The sequence below is a fragment of the Neopelma chrysocephalum genome, unplaced genomic scaffold (genome assembly GCF_003984885.1).
Source record: "Neopelma chrysocephalum unplaced genomic scaffold, ASM398488v2 Primary Assembly neopelma1_25, whole genome shotgun sequence".
NCBI classification, from domain to species: Eukaryota; Metazoa; Chordata; class Aves; order Passeriformes; family Pipridae; genus Neopelma; species Neopelma chrysocephalum.
In genome coordinates, this window is record NW_020897694.1 from 27,171,148 (window position 1) to 27,195,681 (window position 24,534).

Sequence of the window (24,534 nt, forward strand, 5' to 3'; positions counted from 1 at the left end):
GTGGACTCAGGACCTCATTGCCTCTTGCGGAAGAGCCAAAGGGCCGCCTGCATCAGCTCCTGGTCTCCACTCCTTCCTGATTGCCTCACAGGACCTGCCAAGGTATTAAGTGATGAGTTTCTGGATCATAATCCACTCTGATTTTACGTAGTGGCTATAGGAATTTCCATTTTCTCTGTTTTTAACTTCAGTAGCCAGTAATTAAATGAAATTTCAAGCTTTATATTAAAAAAGTCTCCTAGAAACAGGGACTGCCTTATAACTGAGTGGTGCCAAGTTCAAACCAGTTTGAATTTGACTCCCTGGCCTCTTCAAATAACTTTGAAATTATTTTCAAATTTCCCCAGGCATCATTCAGTTCTTCAGAGTATTCAACCTCAATAGTAAGACTGTATTCAGTTATCTAATGCACCAAATATAATGAACAACACTGAAGCACTGATTATGTGATAATTTTCAACAGAAGTAAACATTGAATCCTACCAAACTTTTATAATTAATAGTTTTATTTTGATTATAATATGCTAATAAAGTTAATAATTATAAGTTAATGTGTTAATAATTATATTTTATTGTATTCCCTGAATGTAGCTGCATCTTAGAGAGTTGACAAAACAAATCCTCTTGATTCCCTACTTGCAGAAGTCTTGACTATTGGTGAAGCCTTGCTAACAGCGATATAGATTATTATAGCACTCTCCCTTTGTTTCTTTTTCGGTTCTGTCAGTCCACGTCTCCAGACTTTCATAAAATGATTTTGCTTCTTAAAAACGCAAAAGCTGTCCAAAGACTGAAGATTTCTAATCTCTGTGCTTCTACCCTTTGAAGAATTTTCATGCTGCTTTTCACAAACTCTCTCTGACTGCCTTTTTTAGGCTTCTGGCTGGAAGTTTTGTCCTAGGTCTATATCATCTTAATGGTTTATGATCCCATAGTTCACTGAACTTCTGCATTGTCTTGATTTTACTTCCAAACCTTGAATCCTGATCTGAGGCTGTCTTGTCTGCTCTGACTCTTCTAATTGCCTTTTTCTCTAATCCCCATGATACTCCACTTGGAAACTCCACAAGCCTACCAAGATGGTATCTCTAACACTGGAGACATACCTTTGTTATTGCTTCACAAAGGATGTTGAGATAGGTTCACATGCTCAAAGACTTCTTGGCAGGGTCTGTACCTACCAACATACATTGACTGAAGTTGTGAAAGTTACTTTGGAAGAAAATAATAGAAAGAGAAGAAGAGAACGAGTGAAAGAAAAAGCTGAAAGGCTTTCCCCAGGTCCATTCAGAAGAAGTGTTGAAGGTCCCCCGTCAAACACTCTTTCCAGATGCCCTCTCCAGTGCATCAGCGTCTGCCCCAGAAAAAAAAAAATTCCTGGGCTAACTACATTTTCTCTTTTCAGAACCTGCTCAAACCCTCTCTTGTTGTTCTTGTTTATGGTGCTATTAGCAGTGATAGGAGCATGCTTTTACGAGGGGAAGGTGCTGCTCTTGGTTGTTAAACTCAGTACAATATTATCATAGAATCATAGAATGTTAAGGGGTTGGAATAGACCTTAAAGATCATCTAGTCCCAAAGCCCCCTTGCGTGGGCAGGGACACCTGGCACTAGACCAGATTGCTCAAGCCTTATCCAAACCTGGCTTTGAACACTGCCAGGTTTGGAGCATCCACAGCCTCCCTGGGCAACCTGTTCTAGTGTTTCGCCATCATCACAGTAAAGAATTTCTTCCTAATATTTAACCTAAATTTTCCCTCTTTCAATTTGTACCCATTACTGCTTCTCCTATGAAGAGTGCCTCTATGGCTTCCCTGTGGATCTCCTTCAGATACTCAAAGGTTGCTCTTCTCCAGGCTGAACAGCCCCAACTTTCTCAGCTTGTCTTCATAGGTAGGGTGCTCCAGTGCTCTTATCAACTTCATGGCCCTCCCCTGGACTTGCTGCAACAGTTCCATGTCCTTCTTATATTGGGGGCACCAGAACTATACACAGTATTCCAAGTAGGGTCTCATAAGAGCAGAGCAGAGGGGGAGAATCTGGCTACGGTCCTTTTGATGCACCCCAGGATGTGGTTGGCTTTTTGGGCTGCAAGCACACACTGCTGGTTCATGTTGGGTTTTTCATCAACCATCAGCCCCAAGTCCTTCTCTGCAGGGCTGCTCTCAATCACTCCTCTGCCCAGCCTGTAGGTGTGCCTGGGATTACCATGACCCAGCTGTAGGACCTTGCACTTCACTTTGTTGTACTTCATGAGGTTTGCATTAGCCCAGCTCTCAAGCCTGTCAAGGACCCTCTGAATGGCATTATTGACTCCTGTAATGTAAATCAAACATGGTAACCAAGGGATGGAGAAAGAGGGGAAGGAGGGTGGGATTCTCATGCCAATGTCAAAAGGAAGAATCTTCTATAATGACGCTAGCGGGGTTTGTAGGTGCAAGACCATGAGAATAACAACATGAGAGCAATAGTATTAGAGCAAAAAGGGAAAAATACAGCCCTGGAGAACCTGGAAAATGCTGCTTTGGAAGTCTGAGTGAGAGGGTACAGAGCTGGCAGTGAAAGGCAGACTGCAGATTTGTGACTGCAGGGCCCACAGCAATGAAAAAGATATTTTGGGCACTGAGCAATGTCATAAAGTCCAAGAGTCTCCCTCACTTTTTCACTTCTTATATGACAATATATTTCAAGTTGCATTCTTTATAGGAGTATTATATAGTTCAAATCTCTAATACTCTCTGGTAATTGTCCTGTTCTTCCTTACTTCACTGCAGAGTGCCAAACATACCTCAAGCCTCTGACAGGCAATATTAAAGAATTGTTTCTGAAGTGTAAGGGAAAGATGGGTTGTTTTCTGTTCTTGATGTGCTCTGAAAAGTTAATTAAGAGATAAATGAAGAAAATGGCTGTCAAGGTAAGAGGAGAGTTTATATTCCCTTCCACGAGCATCAACTAAGTCTAACAGATCCCATTCACATCAGAATGATGGGCTTTCTAATGAGCCAAGCCAGGAGGTAGCCTTTTCTCATGTTTGCCATCTTTGAATATTCTTCCTGGGGCCCAGAGAGGAACTACCTTTTATATAAATGAAATCTGAGTAATCTTAGACATCTCAAAAAGGACAAGTCTGTGTGTGCGCTCTGCATGGTTTTTTGATCTCAGAGGAAGAAAAGAAAAAGTTATAATTTCTAATTTGGCTGTTATTTGGCATTTAATATGGCATTTCATGCCAAAAGCTCATTTTTGTAAGGAAGAGTCTTTCCTCTTCAAACTTTCCGTCTCTTGATTCAGTAGCTTTGAGGAGGCCCTTAGGTCTATCTCTTTTCTTCATTGCCCCTTTCAACTCAGTATATTCTGTGATTCTGTGCTACAGACCTACCAAGTGACACATGCATGTGTTTCCTAATTTGCTGCAGGCAAAATCAGTCAGGTAATCTTCAACCAAAGATTTAAACTGTTTAAAGCAATCTGTTTGAGTTTGCCTGAGAAGAATTAAGTTGCTGTTCCACTGTCAGATTGAGCAATGATTTCTGACAAGGGGTAGGCAGCACTTCTAGAGTTGGATAGGGAAAAGAAAATAATTCCTGTGACCTAAAAAATGCTTGTATGATTCAGCCTTTGGGAGGCAGTGCCACACCAGGTGTACCACCAGAACTTCACTTGTAGCTAAGTGTTCAGCTGTAGCACAAGAGGGAAGTTGATGTTAGACACGCTGGTTGGAAAACGTATGTGGCTACATACAGATTTCATTACATCAGTATTAGTGTGTGTCTTGGCTTGCTTGCAGTCAGCTCTGTAATAGACCTAGGACACTAAAGGGATTCACTAAGGAAGCTTTTAGCCTTATTAAAAATTTTTCCTGAGATACAGTGCATGGCCCTTAGGGCACCTCCAGGCCTTACTGTCCTCCATGGCCTCAACCTGAGACCACCCATCCAGGATCCTGGGCTCCATTTTGGCTCAGCCGTGCCTCATCCCAGCTCCAGCAATGCTGCAGGAGTGTCTGTGCTCAGCCTTGCCTCTCTGCTGACTTGCTCTGGCCCGGGACCCCAGCTTGTTGCTCCCCAAAAGTGTCAGAGGCTGTTGGTGTCCCTGTTTTTGGTCCCAGCTTTGCCCACAACACTTGTTCCTGAGGTCCCCATGGCACTCTGGTACCCAGCCCTAGGGGAGCAACTGGTCAGTGCTGATTTTGGAATTTACATTTCTTACATAAAATAGCCCTATCTGCCAACTCCAAGTAGTAGATCTGAAGGATTTTTTCCAAGCTAACTGTGTGTGTGCTCTGCACTGCTTATACCGATCACTATAGTGCCATTGCACTTGCTCTGCCATCGTGGGTATGAGTCTCACACTTTTAGCTCTTTACGTGGGAGGGCCCCTTCCTTCAGTGATAGCCTCTAGTATCCTCTGTGACATCTGTTGATCATCGCACTGCCCTCTTTCTGCAGCTGCACTCTTCTGATGGGGGAAAGAGTTGCTGAGGACTCATCTTGTAGGTAGGGCTGTAGGAGCTGTTGAGCATGAAATGGAGCAAACTGCATTGGGGAAAGAGTGACATACAGGTTACGAGATTCACCCATAATTTGACATCTAAATTTAAGATTTCACTCAGGATCTAGAAAGGAGCAGTGTCTCTAACACTTGTATTGGTCAATAGCGCTCTCGAGTGAAATATCGGCTTCTGTTTCGTCACCACCATCTAGAAGGTGACTTTCACATAACTGCTTTCTGATGCTCATTTGCAGGCAGGGAGTTGCCTGCAGAAGGGTAGTTTTGAAGATGTTGCAGGTTGCAAGCCAATTATATCCTGGGCTGCATCAAAAGGGGTGTGACCAGCAGGTTGTGGGAGGTGATTCTGCCCCTCTACTCTGCTCTAGTGAGAACCCACCTGAAGTACTGCATCCTGCTCTGGTGCCCCCAGTAGAAAAAAGGACATGGACCTCTTGGAGGAGGTCCCAGAGGAAGGACATGAAGATAATCAGAGGACTGGAGCAACTCTCCTATGGAGACTGAGAGACTTGGGGTGATATAACCTGGAGAGGACAAGGCTCCCAGGAGACCTTATAATGGCCTTTCAATTTATAAAGGGGACTTGTAAGAAAGATGTAGACAGGCTGTCACTAAGAAGGCCCTTAGGGTCAGGATAAGAGGCAATGGTTTTAAACTGAAAGAGAGTAGATTCAGATTGGACATAAGGAATACATTATGATGAGAATGGTGAGTCACTGAAATGGATTGCTCAGGGAAGTTGTGTATGTCTCATTATTGGAAGTGTCTGGGGTCAGAATGACAGGGTTTTGAGTAACCTGATCTAGAGAAAAGTGTCCCTACCCGTGGCAGGGACTAGATGATATTTGAAGGTCCCTCCCAACCCAAAGTATCCTATGGTTCTATGATTCTATGGTGTTAATAGACACGATGCAGGACTTTGGGGGTGACCCACATGCTGGAAGGCCAGGCAGAGTCCTGTATGACATCTCAAATACACTGAGGGCCTTCACTTATGCAAAATTTGCTCCCTAATCAGCACTGTCACTGGGATTTAAAGAGTAATTCAGTTTGCTTTTCATCAGCCAAATATATTTCTTTGCTTCTGTGAGAACATTAACAAGATCTGCATTGATTGGAACAAGAGTTCAAATGCATCCACTTGGATTCCTATAAGGAGACACCTATATTTAATCCGTGAGTTGAATCTCACTCTCAATCTCTTCAGCAGATAACAGCGCCGGACTATAAATCCTTAGCCTTACTGGAGATTTAAAAACAAGCATGCAAGTGACCACTGAATCTGAAACACCTTAAAGCAGCAAACCTTCCACTGCAGGAGTTTGAAGTACCTTATGTTTCTGAAATGAAAGGTGATATTCTAATTGGTTTTTGATTCCATTATACTTATATGTGTCTAGACACTTCAGAAAAATACCAAAAACATTCAATTTTTTAATGAGTTTGTGGGAGCTAACAGCACAGTTATGTACCGATATCTCCTGCTATTTATAAAATAAAATCCTAACCCAGCTGTCCATTACAGTGTAGGCTTCCTTTAGACTACTAGTGTTAATAAGGAATGCATTACCTCCTTCATGATCCTGGCAACACTGATTGTCCATCAAGGTAATAAAAGACAACTGTTGTAACAACACTCTTAGGAATGTCAGTCCTATACTTTATCTGTACAATCTCTCTTTCTTTTTAATAAACACACTTTTTATTTCCTTGTTTAAACACCAGCAGAGAGATGATGTTTTGCATTTCAGTAAGTGTATGTAATTCCATTAACAATAAGAGAGATTGGAATGTGCAGCAAGACAGGCTATATCCTAAGGCATTATTCTCTCATCTCTACCGGAGAGTTGCACCTTGCTTATCTAGGAATACATTTCATCCTGGTCTCTTTCTGTAAATTCTATATAAACTGGTAACTAACAAGTGCCTTTTATTTTTTTTTCCCAGAGATATTGTAATGATAATTTTCTCTGTTTTTCAGTTGTGGAACATCAGCAGGTAATAGATTACCATCGACTACTTCTGTAATCCCAAAGCAACTTATTAGATATGAGGAAAAAACCCCAAAAAATGTGGTTATGACAGAAATGATATTTTGTCTCTCATAGATGCAAGATTTGATGGGAAATCACCTAGGTCCCACTTTACTTGGGTGTGCTTGAAAGTGCTTTATGATGCAAACTGTAAGAACTTATAAACTGTGAAGAGAAGAAATCTCTGTTAAAAAAGGAAAAAATGTATTTTATCTCTGTGTGTTTCCACCAAGCATTGAAGTTTGCAAGCCAGCCTAAAGGTAGGCTTGTAACCAAATACAGGCACTGATGTCTGGATCTGCTTTTCAAAGGCAAGTTCTCTATATACAGGTTTGAAGTCTGCGGCTTTTAAGCAAATACACCCTTTTCTCTTATGAAGCTGGAGAGAGCTACAAAAGTGAGATTTTTAAAAATTGACCACAATCTGTGTTTTCATGTCTATAGTCTATGAATGAAATTTCTCAGAAAACATTGCTGGACAACTCTTTATTCCACTGAGAGAGAGATTAGAGAAAATGAAAAGCTGAAATTGGGCTGCAGGTAAGTAGTACTGGCAAGTTGTCACTAGTGTGGGATGAGGAGAGCAGAGGGAATGACACTGAGGCTGAAACACTGAAGAATGTCTTCAGAGTGAAATTAGCAGCAGTGTGTTTGATGGAAATGAATTTTCTTCCTTTATTAAATGTTTTTGTGTCAGAAATTGGAAAATGCAATGACCCAATTATTTCTGTATTGTACTGACATGATTTCAAGTGACTGCCATTTCTTGCAGATTGAAGATTATAGTTGCTAACTATGTTGTTATAGAAATTGCACATGCTTTTTCACTTCCATATGAAAGTGTTACGCTCAATGAAAAAATAGTCACTCTGTGCTAAGAGTTACAGTTCAGAAGTTTGTCCCACAGGTTTCCCATTACAGTAAAGCAGTGAGACCCAGGGAATAAAGAAAGAATGAAGACTTAGAAGAAAACTATTTCCAAGTCTGACCTTTGTGACTCAAACACTGGAAGACCTTATTCAAGTCACCTCTGCTCCTTATGCACCTTCAAAAAGAAATAACTCTCCCCTCATTTCTCAGTGAAGCACTTTATGGTTCACAATGTTCCAACTGGCAAGAATGACCTAGATGCAGTCCAGATATTAAGTGATGGTGTGTATGAGCAACAAAAGTGTTCATCCTTAAGGTCAAAGGCTGAAGTAAAGCTTGTGTCATCACCTTACTTACTTTTTTTTTAATTATGGGACCCCTGGTGGCCTAGTGGTTAGCATGCAGGACTCTCACTGCTGCGACCCAGGTTCGAATCCCAGGCCCCCCAGGCAGATGGAGCTTGTTAGCCCTGTGAGGCCATCCATCTATGAGAAGGTCACTCTAAACAAACCTACGTCCTGAGGACCTCACTGCCATTGTCCAAGCTTGCTTGGCCCCAGCAGATGAACCTTAGGATTAAAGGGTGGGCTCAGTTCAGCGCAGGCTGTGTCTCACCTAAAAAATCCATTGCGCGGGCTTGAAAGGTAAAAGACCTTTCCCAAAATCTTCGTTCGTGAAGACTGGCCACTATTATTATATTATAATTTTATAAAATACATTGATTTTGTCACTTGAACTGTTGGTAAGACCATTACTTATCTTGAGTCAAGTTCATTTTACCCACTTACAATTTTAAAAGTTTTGATACTGAGCTGCTTAAGCTTAGGCAACTAGTGAAAAGACTCCTTAGGTATACATCTCACAAGAGTTAGAAATAGCTTAGCTGAGACAATAAACCAACTCCTAGTTAGAGAAAAAGGTCTCCCATTGACATGAGAATGCTTAGGATTGGACCTTTTGTGAAAACTATTTGAGTTCTTAGTGACTCTCACCTTTTTTCCCATATATTTCTGAACTGTGTTTTCTGTGTTAGGAAGAGCTTGACTATAAAACCAGAATAGACTCAGACCATATTTTACTTGAATCTTCATATGAAACAGTTTATGTTGCATCCTAGAACAGCATAAATTAAAATAACTTAATTTGTGGTCTGTTTTTTGTTTTTCTCATTGATTTTAGTCCAAATGTTAATCTCTCAATCTATATGTAGACTAAAAAGGAAAGTTTCAAAACTGAAAGACTGGAATTGATTTCAAAAGTCTGCTCATAGCCAAATTTGAAAATATTGGCCTGAGATACCATGTACTTTGGAAGATTTCTCATTTAATAACTTGTTGAAACCTAATCATGCTTTATTGCAAAGAGTGATATTGACCTGTCTATGGAAAAGGCCTTTCTTCAGGAAATTTTCATTGCATGTATTTCCCCTCTTCTTTGGTTTGCTTTGGTTTTAATATGTATCTTTAGGGATTTTCTGGACTGCTCAGTAATCAGGAAAATATTCCTGTGTCTTCTCATATATAGAACTCCATGACAGTCCCACTGCTCACTATTACTTGGAATGCAGCCAAACGAATTATTAGTGGCAATTGTTCAGCTGATGACTAATGTCTCAGCCTTCAGAAATGGTAGGAGAGAGCCAGTAATCGTTAAAGTTATAAAAGGCATTTCACAAGGCTATGTATGCAGCCTTACAGGAGCGCGTATACTCCTCTCTCTCCTCCTTCAGATCCATGTCTGCTGTTCTTTTATCTGCAAGGAGAAAGTTGAAACGAGTTTTGTTATTTTATTCACTATTTTTGAGGGGCTTACTACTTGATCTGGTGCCAGCATCTTTGCAACTACTAGTCAATTTTGTCTATAAACATTTTTTTTTCAGAAAACTCAAATCAAACATGAACAGAGTTTCCCCCCCCCGACTTTCCTTTCTCCCCCATTCAGGTTCTGATCATGACTGGCAGCAGACACCACAACACTCTGATTTGCCAAAATTTCAGCAGCTTTCTGTGCACACAAAATTTGTGCCTCTAATCAAATCAAACTTTTTTATTTTAAGTTTGTTCACTTCCTCAGTATCCTTTTTCTCAGTATAGGATTATCTTATTTATCAGTCAGTGAATATGTTGTTTGTGATATTGTAATTCAGTCTATGAATGGTGGAACACTGTAGAAAATCACAGCAATTCCTCGCCCCCTCCAGATGAATTAATGTTTCATATTTTTCCTTTAGATTTCACTTACCCTAGTGTACACAAGTTATAAACAATTCAAGTTGGTGGAGTTGAGAAACAGGCATAAGTGAGGTGAGAATCCATCTGAAAGGCTTGAGCAAGGTGCTTCATAAATTTTTTATGTGCATATATTACTATGTCATCCTTGTCAGATTTTTATGAAGGACCTAAATACAGATCTGATTTGCTTCCATGACAGAAGACCAGTTAAAGCTTATGGAAGTACATTATTTCTGCAGTCTGCATGCCAAGTCTAATGCTCCAAAATTCCTCTGTAGTTGTAACTAGTGATAGCTGAAAGAAATTTTAGATATAATTAGGATATAATGATCAAAAAAAGAAACAAATGGGCATATTTTACTTGCAAGATTTTAGTGTGTGTCCAATCCATGAGTATAAGGCTGGACAGTGGCAGTCAATTTGCAGTTGACCTGAAGAGCTGAGTATCACTGTATGCCCTCCCTGAATGCTGCTGCTGAGCAAAGCACTGCAGATTCACATCATGGAAGAGGACAAAAGAAAAGCTAAATCTTTATAGCAGGTAAACAAATGTTCCTTGGAGCATTCATTTCATCCATCCCTGTGGAAAGGTGAACTTCCTTGGTGAAATGTGCTGAGAGCACTGGCTGTCTCTCTCATGGTGTCTTCATTTTGATTAAGTCTGGATGCAATTTCTCCAACTAATCTTCACCTCCGTGGGTTTAATGCATAAATTTAAACTCCTTTTGCAGTCAGTAGAGGGAAAGAGGCACTGGAGAAAGCAACTTGTCCCTCCTCTGGCCAGTGGTTTGAGAGTGCAGTGTCATGATCAGCCCAAGTCTATATGACGTGGTGCTGTTGAAATGACTGGTCTCAAGATCCCTCCTGTGTCCCTAGACTAGCATCTGTGCTGTCTTCCCTGCGATGGGTCTAGCAATCCAACACCAGTTCATTGATGTCTATCTCTGTTCTTTTCCTTTGCTCCTACAAAAGAAAAATATCTGGTGTTCATCAAGCTGATTTGACTCAATTTGTGATCAGTGTTACCAATACTAGAGACTTGGCTGGGGTGAAAATTGGTTAGGTAGGTTTATAACAGCACAAGAGCCATGGACTGGTAAAAGAAAATTGTGAAACTTCAACCTTCCATAGCCAGGATGAACATCAGTTTGGATTTTGCTGTCTCTTTCCTGTAATTATAGGAAATGTAGATAGTTAATTCTTAAAGGATTTAGGCTGAGTGAAATGAATCTACCCCTTTGATTTGGAAAGTGAGAATACCTTGCTATAGACATACTGCAATACTTGGCTTAATTTTTGTACAGAAAAGCATCCAAACTACAGTCTGCCAGAAATAGTTAATAGCGATAAAATTTTTTTGGAAGCTATGATTAGCTGCTCTGCATTTTCTGGGAATTTATCCAATATTTGTTTTCAAATATTCATAGGATTTTCTGGAAGAAAATAGTAATAAATATTTATCCTTTTACATGAGCTTTATCTCTCTCTTCTACTCTTCGTTTTTTCATTCACTTCTCAATCTTTATTTTCATAATCTCTAGTAAATACTTTGTAAGATTTTGAATAAATGTTGTCTTCAGATAAGACTATCTAGGTAACCTGAGAGCCCAGAAACTGAATCATCCTTTTGTTATACTTTTCTCTTTTCTAAGGAGAATTGATGAATCTTTTGGCGAGATCTAGTCTGACTAACTTAGAGATCAAGGTAGTTCTTAAAATTTAGGAAAGTAGTGGGACAGTGCATCTCAGGTTGCCACCTAATCAAAGGGCAACTTATTTAGGTGGATGGTATTCTCCTCTCTAATCATTTGAAGGTATCTTCCACTCTCCAGTTCTTGCGTGGGGGAGGTAAACATTAGTTTTAAGATACTGAGGGAATTCATCATACCAAATGAGCAACTAAGTTAGTCACCTTAAAATCCTTTATTATGCATGAGCAGGAATACACCGAGGGTACTGTTCTCAGTTTCATTTAGACATTTAAAATGGGTCACATAATCAGCATCCTGAATTTTTTTTTCCATGAAAAAGGGAGTGTCTCGGTTTATTAGTTCAGGTGCTGACATCTATATTGTAAAGCTATAGCTTCCAAGGCTAAGCTTACTCTCACCTTAGTTATTTACTGAAGATTTATATCCATGACAGATGTCCAGTTTAAGGGACTAGTTGCCCCTGCCCACCTGGGACTTTTGCCAAATCACATCTATGTGGCTTCTCTGAAGCCTGCAAATGGAGGAACTTCAGCAGTAGCCTTTCTCTTGGTTTGTACAGTTAGGGGCTTTGTCTTTGCTAGGCAGACTGATTTCTCAGACATTATAACCAATTACAAGGCAGATATGTATGTAAGGATACCTAGACATAAACATCTAGATTATCAATGTCTGAAGTTAAGTAGGTTGAATCCCATCCAGACTGGTCATGCAAGACTGCTTCCATGGAAAAACAGGCTGAGATGGGTCAGGAATTTAAAATAATTGCTCTTCCTACATTAGTTCTAGTAAGCATTTAAAAACAATGCTGGAGTTAACTCTACAGCAACACAAAGAGCATTTACTGCGTGAAGGGAACACACATTTGAACATTGCAATTAGATTTCACTGAGGGGGTACCAAGGGTGCAGTGTGAATTGAAGCCTTAATATTGCTATTGGGCTTTCCTCTTCATAGGATTAAGTCAATAGCAGAAAGGATGTTATCAATTAGATTGTACAATAAGTGACTCTTTGACTCAATTACCTGCAGCCTTATACTAGTTGTAAGAGATAAGTTAGCAATGCCTTTACAGTACATATTCATCTCCAAAACAGACTATTCAGTTTCTCCAAAATAACATTGGAACTGAAGTTAGAATACCTCTGTGACACTTCTTCATGGCTCAGCAAACTCAGTATCAAAAATAAACTTAGCTCTCAATCTGCTAGTTTGAGTGATGGCTAAGCAAGAATGTCAAGTCATCTCTTTGCATAGAAGCAGAACAAGCTGCATTTGTCCCATTCTTGAAAAGGCATAATGTACCCATGAATAACAAAAACCTGGGGATTGTAAAACCACTGTGTGTTATAATTAAAAAGGCAGGTTCTCTTTTGTCCAGTTCTTCCAGCATAGCTATTAATACACGTCCATTTCTCAATTCCTTCCTGGGGATAGAACAGCAGTTTAAACAAAAGTAGCTCCATTATATTTCTGCATTGCTTCTCTTTGTCTTTATTCTGTTCTGGTGACAAGTTCACTTGAAGGTTAAGGAAACCTAATTGCATTAGCTGTAAGCTTTAACACTAAGGAGTAGTTAGATGCAATGATTTTTCTGGTAATAAAACTGACTAAAGAAGTTCCTACCTCCTCTCAAGCCTAGCAACACATGCCTGCAGAGGCAAGCCAGTCCCTCCTTCTGAATTTTGCTCAGATAGCTCAGATAAATGTATGTCTATTCTCTAAACTAGACCAAGAAAGTGATCTAGATTCTGGCAAATTGTTCAAAAATGTGGTTCGTTTTGTTTTTTTAATCTTCACTAGATCTATATCTATAGTCAAATAAGAAATGAGTATATTCAGATAAACACCAGGCAATTAAAGCGCGCACACATTCAATGTAACAAAAAACAGGATAAAAAGCAAACCCACAGATTCTTGATATATTTTTGCCTTTTATTAGCTAGGCCAGCCCTGACTTCCATTCATTCAGTTTTAAAGACAGCATCAGTGATTTTTCCTAACATAAAAAGCTTTCATTTTTCCATTTACTCATTATGGGTATGGAAGATGTTGTGAGTTCCACCTCTTCAATGCCTCAGTATTTATCTGTTTGATGCTGAGATTCAGATGATCTTTTGACAGTTGCTTGCAGGGAATTTGCTGGGATAAACAACTCAGCACAGATATGGCACTTTTATTAGTTAATAGAAGAAGAACAAAAGTGTGTGGTCTTTTGGAAATAGACAGTTTCATTTGTGCTGCTGGATATACAATATAGCGGTGAGGGTCTGATGTGATTTAAGCCCAGCTGGCCGCTCAACCCCACACAGCCACTCACTTGCCTCTGCAGTGGAATGGGGGACAGAATCAGAAAAGTGAGACAACTCATAGATTGAGAGAAAGGCAATTTAATATGTAAAGCAAAAGCTGTGCATACAAGCTTAGCAAAGCAAGGGGTTCATTCACCACTTTCCACGGACAGGCAGGTGTTCAGCCATCCCCAGGAAAGCTGGGCTCCATCAACCCATAATGATGACTTGGGAATACAAACACCATCACTCCAAACTTTATATGCTGAGTATGATGTTATATGGTGTGGGATATCCCTGTGGTCAGTTGGGTCAGCTGTTTGGGCTCTGTCCCCTCCCAAATCCTTGTGCACTCCCAGCCTCCTTGCTGGCAGAGTGGGGTGAGAAGCAGAGTGGGGCCTTCACTTTGTGTAAGCCCTGCTCAGCAACAGCTAAAACATCCTTGAGTTATCAATATGGTTCCCAGCACAAATCTGAAACACAGCCCCGTGCCAGGTAGTGTGAAGGTACCTCAGTCAAAACCAGCACAGGATCATATACAACTTGCTGGCATTTGATTGCAAGGCTTTTCTCAATGCACATCCATCTTCTCTGATCAAAGGTTCCCACTTGTTTCATTCTCTGACTAGACAGCTGTAGTTGCTGTAAAGTCTGCTATAAAGAACACATTTTGTACTTCCCACTGCATAATTTTCAGCTTCAAGATTCCTCAACACTTTCAAAGTAACTTCACTAGAGGCAAACTTCTTCCTGATTTTCATCCAGCTCCTGTCTTAGCAAGGATGTTATGGTGGGTTGAACAGTCCTTTGAACTCAGACTGGAAAGCAGAACACATGCAATAGCTTTCTGGCACAGGTGTTTGCTTTTTCTACCAGTTGGACGGTCTCTATCTTTGCCATTCTTGAGAAAACTTTTCAGTCAGCTTCTGTCACAAACAAAATGTCAGCACATATTTCTTTTAGATGAGGTGTTTGATTAGGAAAATCTTGTGTAAGGGGAAGAACCCTTTTGTTCTCTAGGACAGTGGTGTCCTGTTGGTGGTTTTTTTTCTTAGAGTGAATAGAAGTTCCCAAGTTAAATTAATTTTAATTATGTAGCAAGAAAGATACAGAGACAATGGTTCAGATCTGCAGCTGTTGCAAACAACAATGGCTCAGAGGCTTCATAACTACAAGACTTGGCTCAACTAAAGTCAGCCTTTACACAAGCACTTTGCATTCTAATCAGCATGGTCATAGCGTTCCTCCCCATCTGTCTGCATTGCAAAATATCTACTTGGTGGTAAAAAGCTATTAAGCAGTTGAGAATACTAGTTCTTGTGCTAGATGGCTCACACATGCTCTGTAACTTTTCTGTGGTTGTTAGATTGATTTGCCCAAGTGCTACATTTGGCAAATTTCATTTAAGCAATCTCAGGTTGAAGTGACTGGAAGCTTTACTCAAATGAAGACTACACTCTCTGACTTACTGTTCTGCCTTAAAAATGATGACTAGCCACAATGTTTAATTAGCCTAGAAGGCTATGGCAAAGACACCACTGTCTTGACCTGTCTACAGTACAGCTCTTTGACAAAGAATTAGGTAGAATCAATTTGGTATGTAACAGGACCCAGATCATTTATCTTTCTGACCTTCAAAAAATAGTCAAATGCAGTGAAGATTTACAGTAAGATTTATGCACATTAGGTTAATACTTCCCTACAGTCTTCATTTCAGAGCTTTCATAGCTTTATCAGTCAATTTAATTCAACATCATAACAAAAGTGAGTATAATTTTCTTTGCTTTCCATACATCTTTATTTTCAGCAAATCAAGCTTGTAATAACAAGAATTAGAGTCATAGTCTAGCAGTGCACAATAACAGCTGAATGTCCCAGGCTAAGTAGTCATCTTTCACAAAAGGTGTATTGATTTATCTTCATTAAGCCATAGAAACCAACCACAACACATCGCCTTTGACCATTTTCTTGTCTAGTTTCCAACTTGCATCTCTGGGTCCTTTAATGAATTAAAAGAGAGATGTCAACCCCTTTTGGTAAAGTTACTGAAGAATTAATTTCAATTGCTTTTTTAAGTAAGTGACAATTTTCAAATGCTTCCATTTCTAGAACCCCCTTTTAAGGACAGAGTGTAGCATTGCTAAGGGCTTATGCAAGTGTTGTTCTACAGAATCAGATAGGCAAAGAGTAAAAATGAGTCAAATATTTATTTTCTGCCCTAAAGCAGTGGAGTGAGAGAGACAGAAGTACGTGACGCATTTTCAAGTTCATAACGATTTAAAAAGGACCCAAGTTTTAAGTGGCTAGACATGAAATTATATGAGATGGGTGAAAAGGCTTGAGGCTGTAAGTAGAATTTGACAGTAAAAGAGTGTTTGCTGAAAAGAAGCATCTATGCTTGTTGTGTAGGGAATTGGTTTCATTTGACCAAGCTATGAGCCTTGTCAAATTATGAGCTGTAACCATAAAATATACAGCTTTTAAAATGTATGCAGCACATATAGCATGGCAAAGTTACTACATAATGAAAAATCTAGTCAGGTAAATTGCTGCAATTCAGACAAGGCTGCTTGAAAAAGGTATCTAGCAAGCCTTGTCAGGTGCTAAATGGCTGCTTGTGCAAAAAAGGGTTCCTGCTGACTTAGTAAGAGACATTATGCTGCACTTATACCTCCTAGGGATGTATTGCTTGCTGGCTATTGTCAGGGACAATCCAACGAATGAAACAGGATTTTGGTTCAGTTCTGGCAATTCCTATATTTCTAAGAATGTTAATTTTACCAGAAACTTAAAAGCTAGCGTCTCAACCTGGGATTCCCTAGGTAAAGCTCAGTGCATCAGAAAATGGCAATCAAACTTGGTGTCTGGTTTCATTAGATTAAGCTGTGAGTAGTGTGCCCTGCCACAAGGAAGCCACTGGGCCAAGACCACTGTTAATTTTTGTATCAGTCAGTACAGAGGGACATTTTTCTTGGCAGGTCAAATTCCCAGCTGAAGGTTGAAGGATGGTCTTTCGTGCATCTGTATTGTGAGTCTATGAAAGAAGCCGTCCCTACAGCTACTCAGCAGTGTGCTGGTTAGCACTGTGCATCAGCTTCCTCATCAATTTGGTAGTGATTTTAATGTCAGTACTTAAGTCTCATCAGAAACAACAGACTGGGCTATATTCATAAGGTACAATAAACTTTTTTTATTTTTAAAAAGAGTAACAGACAATGTCGAAAGAAACAAAGCTCTGTAGGAGCTGGCTGTAGGAGCAGGAGTCTTGTCATTAAATGTATTTGAGAGGTCAGGTCCAATTGAAATTATATCTTAATATCATGAATTCCAATTAATTTCTTCTGGGAAAAAGAAAGAAAAAGCTTTGTATTAATAATTTTTGTGAACACTCATCTTCTTGCGCTCTTGATTCTTACTTAAAATAACACCTTTAGTGCAGTCTACTTTGTATTACATATGCTTCCTCTTTAATATCCCTTGCTTGCCAACAGGGCACATTCAAGTTCTATCCAAAACATCTGCAGAAAGTGCATACTCCCTGAAAGCATTAATCTCAATATTTACTTAGTTATGCACTCATACTAAACATCCCCAGCTAATACAAAAGACTATTTGTTTGCTGATTCATGGACTCTTGCTTAAGTTTCAGCTAGGAGCAATAAAAAATAAGGTTAAACGCGCCTTTGAAAAGGCAAGCTGGTTTACATGAAAACTTTGAGCTGAATTATAGGTGGCAATTGGTGTTTGGTTCGGTACTAGTGCAACCTTCTCCTCTGGGTAGCTGTTGAATTTCTTGCAGAGAGAAACCCATTAAGGAAGGCTGCCCCAGGAAGACCCACAGGTACCCTGTACCCACGGCATTACAAGAGGGTAATGCCTGAACCCAAATGCCTGCCACACAAAATAATCCAACAAACAGTATAGGAGAGCTGGTCCTGGTTGGAAGGTAACTGTTAGTGTGAGAACCAGCATCAAGGACTCCTACTGAATTTAAAAAGCTGGTCATTTATAAAAAAAAGCTTTGAAGATTTAGTCATTTGAAGCCTGCGTGTTTCAGATCTTAAAAGCAAGCAGGGCATCATGCCATATTTCCCTCTCCCTGGGACTTGTTTCATGAGGCTGACTCTGGAAGAGCTGTCAGCCAGCTGTGCCTCTTAGCAGTGATGCTGAAGCGTTCACTCAGGAAAGGAGGTAGGAGGCATTTAAATAACTGTCTCAAGCTGCCAAGATGAAAGCAGAAGTTGCACATTTTTAAAAATGTAATGTGGCAGAACATCTAATAGCTGTAGCGTGGCAGTGCATCCAGTGTTGGGAGTGCAACACATGAGTGGCCTTTGCCTAGGACATGGCTGGTGGCACCAGCAGGAGCTGCCTACCTCAGGGGGAGAGCGAGAGCGAGAGCCCCAGAGCCTCCTTTCAGAGCTCTGGAGCAGGAAAATGAAGTTGGCACTGATCAGGGAAAAATAAGTCAAAGAAGAGGAAAAGAAACATTCCAGATCACTGGAATAAGGATCTGGAGAAGGAGCAGACAACTCTGGCTTTTGACTTTTCACAGTGCCATTAGCTCTTTAGGGACCTGTACCCAGAAGCTCTCAGTTATCAGAGGGCAAAAAAGAGACTTGGTATGGTGCCCACTCTTAACTCTGTCATTACAAAATGCAACTGATTGAAATTGCTGCTGACACAGGGAAGAAAACAGGGTAATTAGGCAGCCATGTCACTGCTCTTGTTTAATTTGTATTACCAAAGCAGCTAGGCTTAGGAGGCATTTCTCTGTCACTCTGTGTAACACAAGTACAGAACAGAAAGACAGTCCCTGTCCCCACAACCTGCAATTTTAATATCCACAGACAAGAGACCTTAAAGAAACAGCAAAAATGTTGAGATGCAGGAGAGGTAGCAGGACAAGCATCTGCCCAGGACCTACTTGTGCTGAGGGAAGGAGGAGGAAGAGGGGGCTGTAGAGGAGGAAAGCTCACATGGCCTTTGCCTGACACAGCAGAGCTGCTGAAAGGATATGTAGACAGGATGAGATGGCAGAGACATGGGTTTAGGGAGAAAACTCTTGTGGTGATGTTCTGGCTGTAGGTCAATGGTAGAAGGTGACATTTGTCATTGCTGTAGCAAAATCTTTTGCACTGGCTGAAGTATAGGATTGTAATGCTGGGAGGAAGCCAGTGAAACAACCAGCATATGTACAGGTACATCCCAAGTATTCTGTATCATCTCTGAGGGACAGAAAGCCAGGTTACAGATAACAACAACATACTGTTGCTGGGGCTGGGTGATCAATTGTAACCATAAGTGTTCACTTAAAAAAAAAAAAGACAAAAAACCCCAAAACAGACAATTCCCCCACTACTGTAGGATTCAGACCTTGTCAAAGATGTCAGTCTGACAGTCCTGGAGTTTGAAGTCCTCTCATTATCCACAGAACAGGTGCAGCAAGGGGGGCAGCAGGACAGTGTTTTCAGTGCTGATCTGACAAGCCTGTCTTTAGCAGTAAGATGCCAGTTTTCTGTGACAGATAAATTGTTGATCTCCTGATGGAGCCTGCAATTTGTGGTGGTAGGAGCAGTGGAGTTTGGAGACCGATTGCACTCTCACTGAGAGCTGAGTTGAGGCAAACCACGTGCTTTGGATCACTTGAGTGAGAGGTCTGTCAGAAGTAATGCATTACAGTCAAGACATATTACAGTGTAATTTAAACCAGGACCTCACAGACAAAAATTTAGGACCCCACTTCAGCACTTCATCATTTTCTCACTGAAGTTCTTTGTGTTGGCTTTCAGGCCCTTGAATAATTCAATATCTTAAAAATTCCTTTCTTGGACCTTGTCATCCTTCCTGACCTGCCTCAGTAACTCAGACATTTTAGGAAAAACTTGAGAAGGGCGTGAGCCAGGTTTGACATAGTATTGGCAGAGTCACTTCACACAGGTGCTGCACCCAATCATATACTTCCAACTGGAAGTTGTGTTTCATTCCTTGTCATATGGTAAATTGCACAACAAGCTCAGCCTCTTAGGATTTGCTGTTCCTGACAGCCTGGAAGCCAAGTTGGCAACCTGGATGAACAATCCTGAAAAACCATTAGCAGCCAGATATCCCATGTCAGACAGCTCCTAGAATACCTGGCAAGGGTCTCTTTTTTCTGACTTAGGTATGAAGATGCCTGGTTTTGATATCATAGTTTTCTACAACTCCAATCTCTATTGCTAGTCTATCTCCGTGGACGGAGCAGAGTTTATAGTTATTAAACCACATGTTTTTTCTAAACTAAGGATTAGTTCAACCAAAACTGCAGCACATCTAGGCAACTTGGAAAGCACTGACAAATCAAAAACTCCTCATGCCTTAGATATGTGTGATAGGTAGTTACCAAAATTTTTTCTCAATTTTTACTCATGTCTTGAACAATTTTTCTTCTCCCCCTCAGCTTTTAACTACGTATTTTCAGAGTCTACTGTTAGCCATGGTTTAGCTTGGGGTTTTAGTTTATATTCTTCTTTTTTCATATCAGTCAATACAACTTGTAAACCCCTTGCACTCACTTAAGAGTTTTAATAAAAATGGTTGTGTTTAGGAGTTTCACTAGTTTGAACCAGGTCCTTGAAATACTATCAATATTTTTCAGAATAGCTGTATACCTTTTTGACTTGTGTTTTGATATTCTGAACTGCCACTGCAAATGTCACTACTTTCCAATATCTATTCAAAATTAAACAGACAGTTTCAGAAAGGTCCTCACCTGCTTCTTTTTCAGATATATATTACCACTGTGTGTGCGCCACAGAAAATGTGAACTTTATCACAGACTTTCCTACCACCTTTTTTGATGTCAATATCAGCATTCTCCATCAGTATCAAATAGGTTGGGTACCTCTTCTTGTCTGATTTAAAATATAGAATATATATATATATACAGAATATTTTTATACCATTACTTCCCATTTTTACCATTTCAATTTGTGTTATTTGAAAGGAGGCTTGTTTTCTTCTGAGTATGTTTTGAGTGGCTTTTAGTGCCTTTATCAGTATTGACTGCTTTCCTTATCCATATTTTTTGGTATTTCTGTTAATCCACTCTTTAAGCATCCAATCTTTATGCACTGATTTTTTCAAATTTTTATGAAATAGTAATGCTTAAACCCTTTTCAAAGCAGTGGGTTTTTTGCCCATAAGATTTCTGCAAACTTTAATTTTAGAACATTTTTGAACCACATTTAAAACTAGTCAACTATGCCGAGAGTTTCTTTCTAGAAAACTGTTGTTTTAAAAGACATAATTATATACATCATCTATGGGTGTCCTATCTGTTTGTACAACACATATGTAATCAGATTATGATCATTCCTACATAGGCAACAGTTAATTTTAGGTCATCTTGCACCAGTGACTGGCTTGTAGAATACTGCATCCCCTGAAAACAGGCATTTACTGTTTTCTGAGAGAAAAAACTCTCTGTTCTGAACAGCAGGTATTTACTGCCAAATTTGTAGATGTCTTTTTTGAGCAATCACTGTAAAGTAATTTAAAAATATGGAATATCTTTAAGCAATGATGCTTAATATTTGATGACATGGACTATTCAATTACCTGAAAAAGTTACTCATCCAAGCAACTTGGATAACTTCTGAAGTCATCAAAGGCAGATGATCAGCCCCCCAGAGTGGGAAGACAGGTAATATATCAGTTCAGAGGTGCTTGTTTTATGAGGGAATCAGTCCATTTGGCCCATTTCCTTAGGGGAAACATACAGTTACAAGAATGTTTGGTCATTCCTGGACTGGCAGCTTCAAGGCATGCACTTCTCCTCCCTCCTTTCTGAAAGGATAACATTGCCAGGTGTGACTGGGAGATGAGCTTCAGACTCCAGAATGATTTGCGTGGAAATAGAATTGCCTGAACTTCATGGAAAATTTGACTGAACCTGCCTGACAACTCCTCTCTTGCTAAGGAGGTACAAAATGGGCGAGCGAGATGGCTTCTTGTTCTACGGACTTCTGACATTACAGATTGGAGGATCCTGAGCAGCTCCTAATCCCTGTTTTGCTCTCTGCTGGATGATCTGATCTCCACCTAACTGCTGGTATCATCATGTTAAGCACATCAAGCCCTTGCAGGAACATCAGTATTGTACAGGGTGGCAGAGTCAGCTTCTGATGTTCTGCACCCAGTGATTGGAAAGTCTGCCTCCATGTCCCTTTGGTCAGAAAGGAGTCATTAGTTCAGATTATACTGCCATTTATTCATCTTTAAGAGAGGAAGATATCACTTTATGTATTAGCGGATGGAAATTGTACATCCATTTCAGCTTTGAATAGGTGAAACCTGACTAGAGAGTTGTATACACCCCACCCCTGGAAATGTTGAAGACCAGGTTGGATGGGGCTTTGAGCAATCTGGTCTAGTGGAAGGTGTTCCTGCCCATGGCAGGGCAGGGTTGGAACTAGATGATTTTTAAGGTTCCTTCCAACTCAAACCATTCTGTGATTCTATGATTCCCTGAAACAGGAGATATTTATAGTAAGTTCCCAACCTTACAGTAAGTTTTTATATTTGAAAAACCTAGGTGAGATAACCACTCAGCTTTTTAAGTGGTTGCCATAGGAGGAAAGAGAAGCATTTACATGTAGTGAAGGAGAAATAAAGTCTTGCAAGGTGCTGTTCTGTATTATCTCAGGCACTTCAGTGTCAATGGGGAATCGGTCATGGCAGGCTTCCAAGTGCTCAGCTTTTTACTAGAACAGTGATGTTCCCTCTAATGCTTTTATCTTTGAGGGAAATTCATCAGATGTAAAACCTGAAGACACATTGTACTCTCCTGATCATCCGCCATTACCATTGTGCCATATGTGTTTTAATACGGCTGACTCCAAATGTTCAAAATTCACAAATCACACTCCCGTAAGTGATATTGAGTTAGAAGCCAGAACTTTTAAAGGAAAAAAAAGCCCAATAAATAATAAAAAGATTTTTTATTTCCTTCTCTTTTAGAGTTATTATTCTGGATGAATCATTATTATAAGGATTCTTTTATGAAAGTTAAGTCTTGATATTTCTCCTTGCCTTTTGCCTTGCCTTGCTTTGTCTTGCCTTCCCTTTCCTTTCCCTTTTCCCTTTTCCCTTTTCCCTTTTCCCTTTACACTTGCGGACGGGGCTCTCAGGGTGCTCTTTAGTTGCCTTTTTGAACATGTTTTTCAAGGAATGATGCTTCTTTTCCCTATTTCTGATTAAGAGAAGTCCTGTGTAAGAAGATGTCCTGCTCCACTTTATCTCTCCTGGCTTTCTGTACACCGAAGAGAAAGACTTTGAGCTTTTCTCATGTCTGGATTCAGCTCTTTAAAGTAGAGTGGTTAGCCTTGTGTGTAAGGCATGGCAAGTCTGCAGGCTAATTCTCTGTCTGTGAGCCACAGGAGTTTGAAAAATGTGATGAAATCTGTTGGTGTTTCAGTTTTTTTTTAAATGAACGTAGAAGATCCTTGACTATTTAACATGACCTGTAAAAATGTTATTTTATTTTTTTTGAGGGCTCACCAAGGAGGCGGAATTCAATAACTTGAAGCATCTGCACTATGAAATGAGTGTCAAGCCTCTGTTACAAATGATGGAGAATTCTGGAGGAACTGACTAGGCTAAACATAGAGCTATAGAGTAATTTTAGAGCAGTCAGTCTCCAGAGTCTGTTTCAGAAAGAGCAGTCTTCCATTAGCTTGTGCCTGCCCACCTGTGCACATATCTGGGATGTTTCTGAGCATCTCAGCATACCAGCACCTTATGGGATCCCCTACCTGGATATATGAAATGCTGATGTGTGGGTGTCTGATGAAAGTCTCTCCACACACCACATAAGGAGTGGTCTGTTAAGTTATTCTAAATACAGACATATCATCTATCTCTGATGCTGTAAAGCACCTGAGACACCTGAACTGGACTGATAGAGCTGATGTGATGCTCATGCCTTGAGGGCATAGTGTGGAGGTAGGTTGGGATGCCCTAGGGCATCTCACATGAAACCAGGGAACAGAGCATGGACAAACAAATCGATTGTCTAGATTTCCATGGAGTTTATTTGGAACTAAGACAAACAGCTCACACCTTGAACTGCCTTAATCTGTGAACAGAATCCACCTTCGGTTGTTACAAGGTGCAAACTTGTGTAATTTGAAATTCACATGGGTTTTTCATCCAGTGGTATTTGTTTGCCAGCATTTTCTTTCAGTTCAGTGATGTATTTTGAAATCTGTATTGCACACTTACTAAATTCCCAAATGAGTTATTAGAGAAGCACAACAAATCATGGGTTTACAATGGCAAGATGGATATCTGCTTTTTTGCATATGTTTTTAATGTAAAAATATGAACAGGCTTCTAATCTGCTCGCTACTGTGTGACCTTTGTATTATTGTTTTGCTAGAAGAGTTTCAAAAATTGTTTCAGACCAGTGGATCATGTCTGAAGGAACAAAACAGCAAATATATTGTTGCTTTTTATTAAGGCTAATGCATGCTAATAAATGCTAATGCCATTTTCTAAAGTATCAAATAGTGACGTCAGACTCCAGCATAAGAATCTGTGGATTAGTCTCAGATAGGCAAGAGATGGATAGACCTCAAAGCTCTAAGATAACAGATTAAAAGGGAAAATGGAAAACTCAGGGATGAAAGGATATGTTTTAAAACACTGCAATCAGATTTCTTATTGTTGATGTGTGTCCCTGTCGACATCATCCCTGTTCTTCTCAAGGGGTCACGTTTCTGTAGGTGTCATCCTTTTTCCAGTCCATGGGATCATGTCCAGCACCTGCTGGTGTCTGAAAAGTCATAGATGCTTGAGTGTGGGCAACTGAACCAAACGGGTGAAGGCTTGATGTTTTGCTCTTTGCTGA

The 24,534-nt window shown here is 40.0% G+C and overlaps 1 long non-coding RNA gene across 1 annotated transcript; it reads right to left on the bottom strand.

Moving 5' to 3' along the window:
* Positions 1–1,861: 1,861 nt before the first annotated feature.
* Positions 1,862–22,813, bottom strand: LOC113963349. The gene is made up of 3 exons (XR_003532771.1): positions 22,803–22,813; positions 10,491–10,494; positions 1,862–1,964 (listed from the first exon to the last, which is right to left on the bottom strand). It is a non-coding gene; the product is annotated as an uncharacterized LOC113963349 (long non-coding RNA).
* Between the last annotated feature and the right edge of the window lie 1,721 nt (positions 22,814–24,534).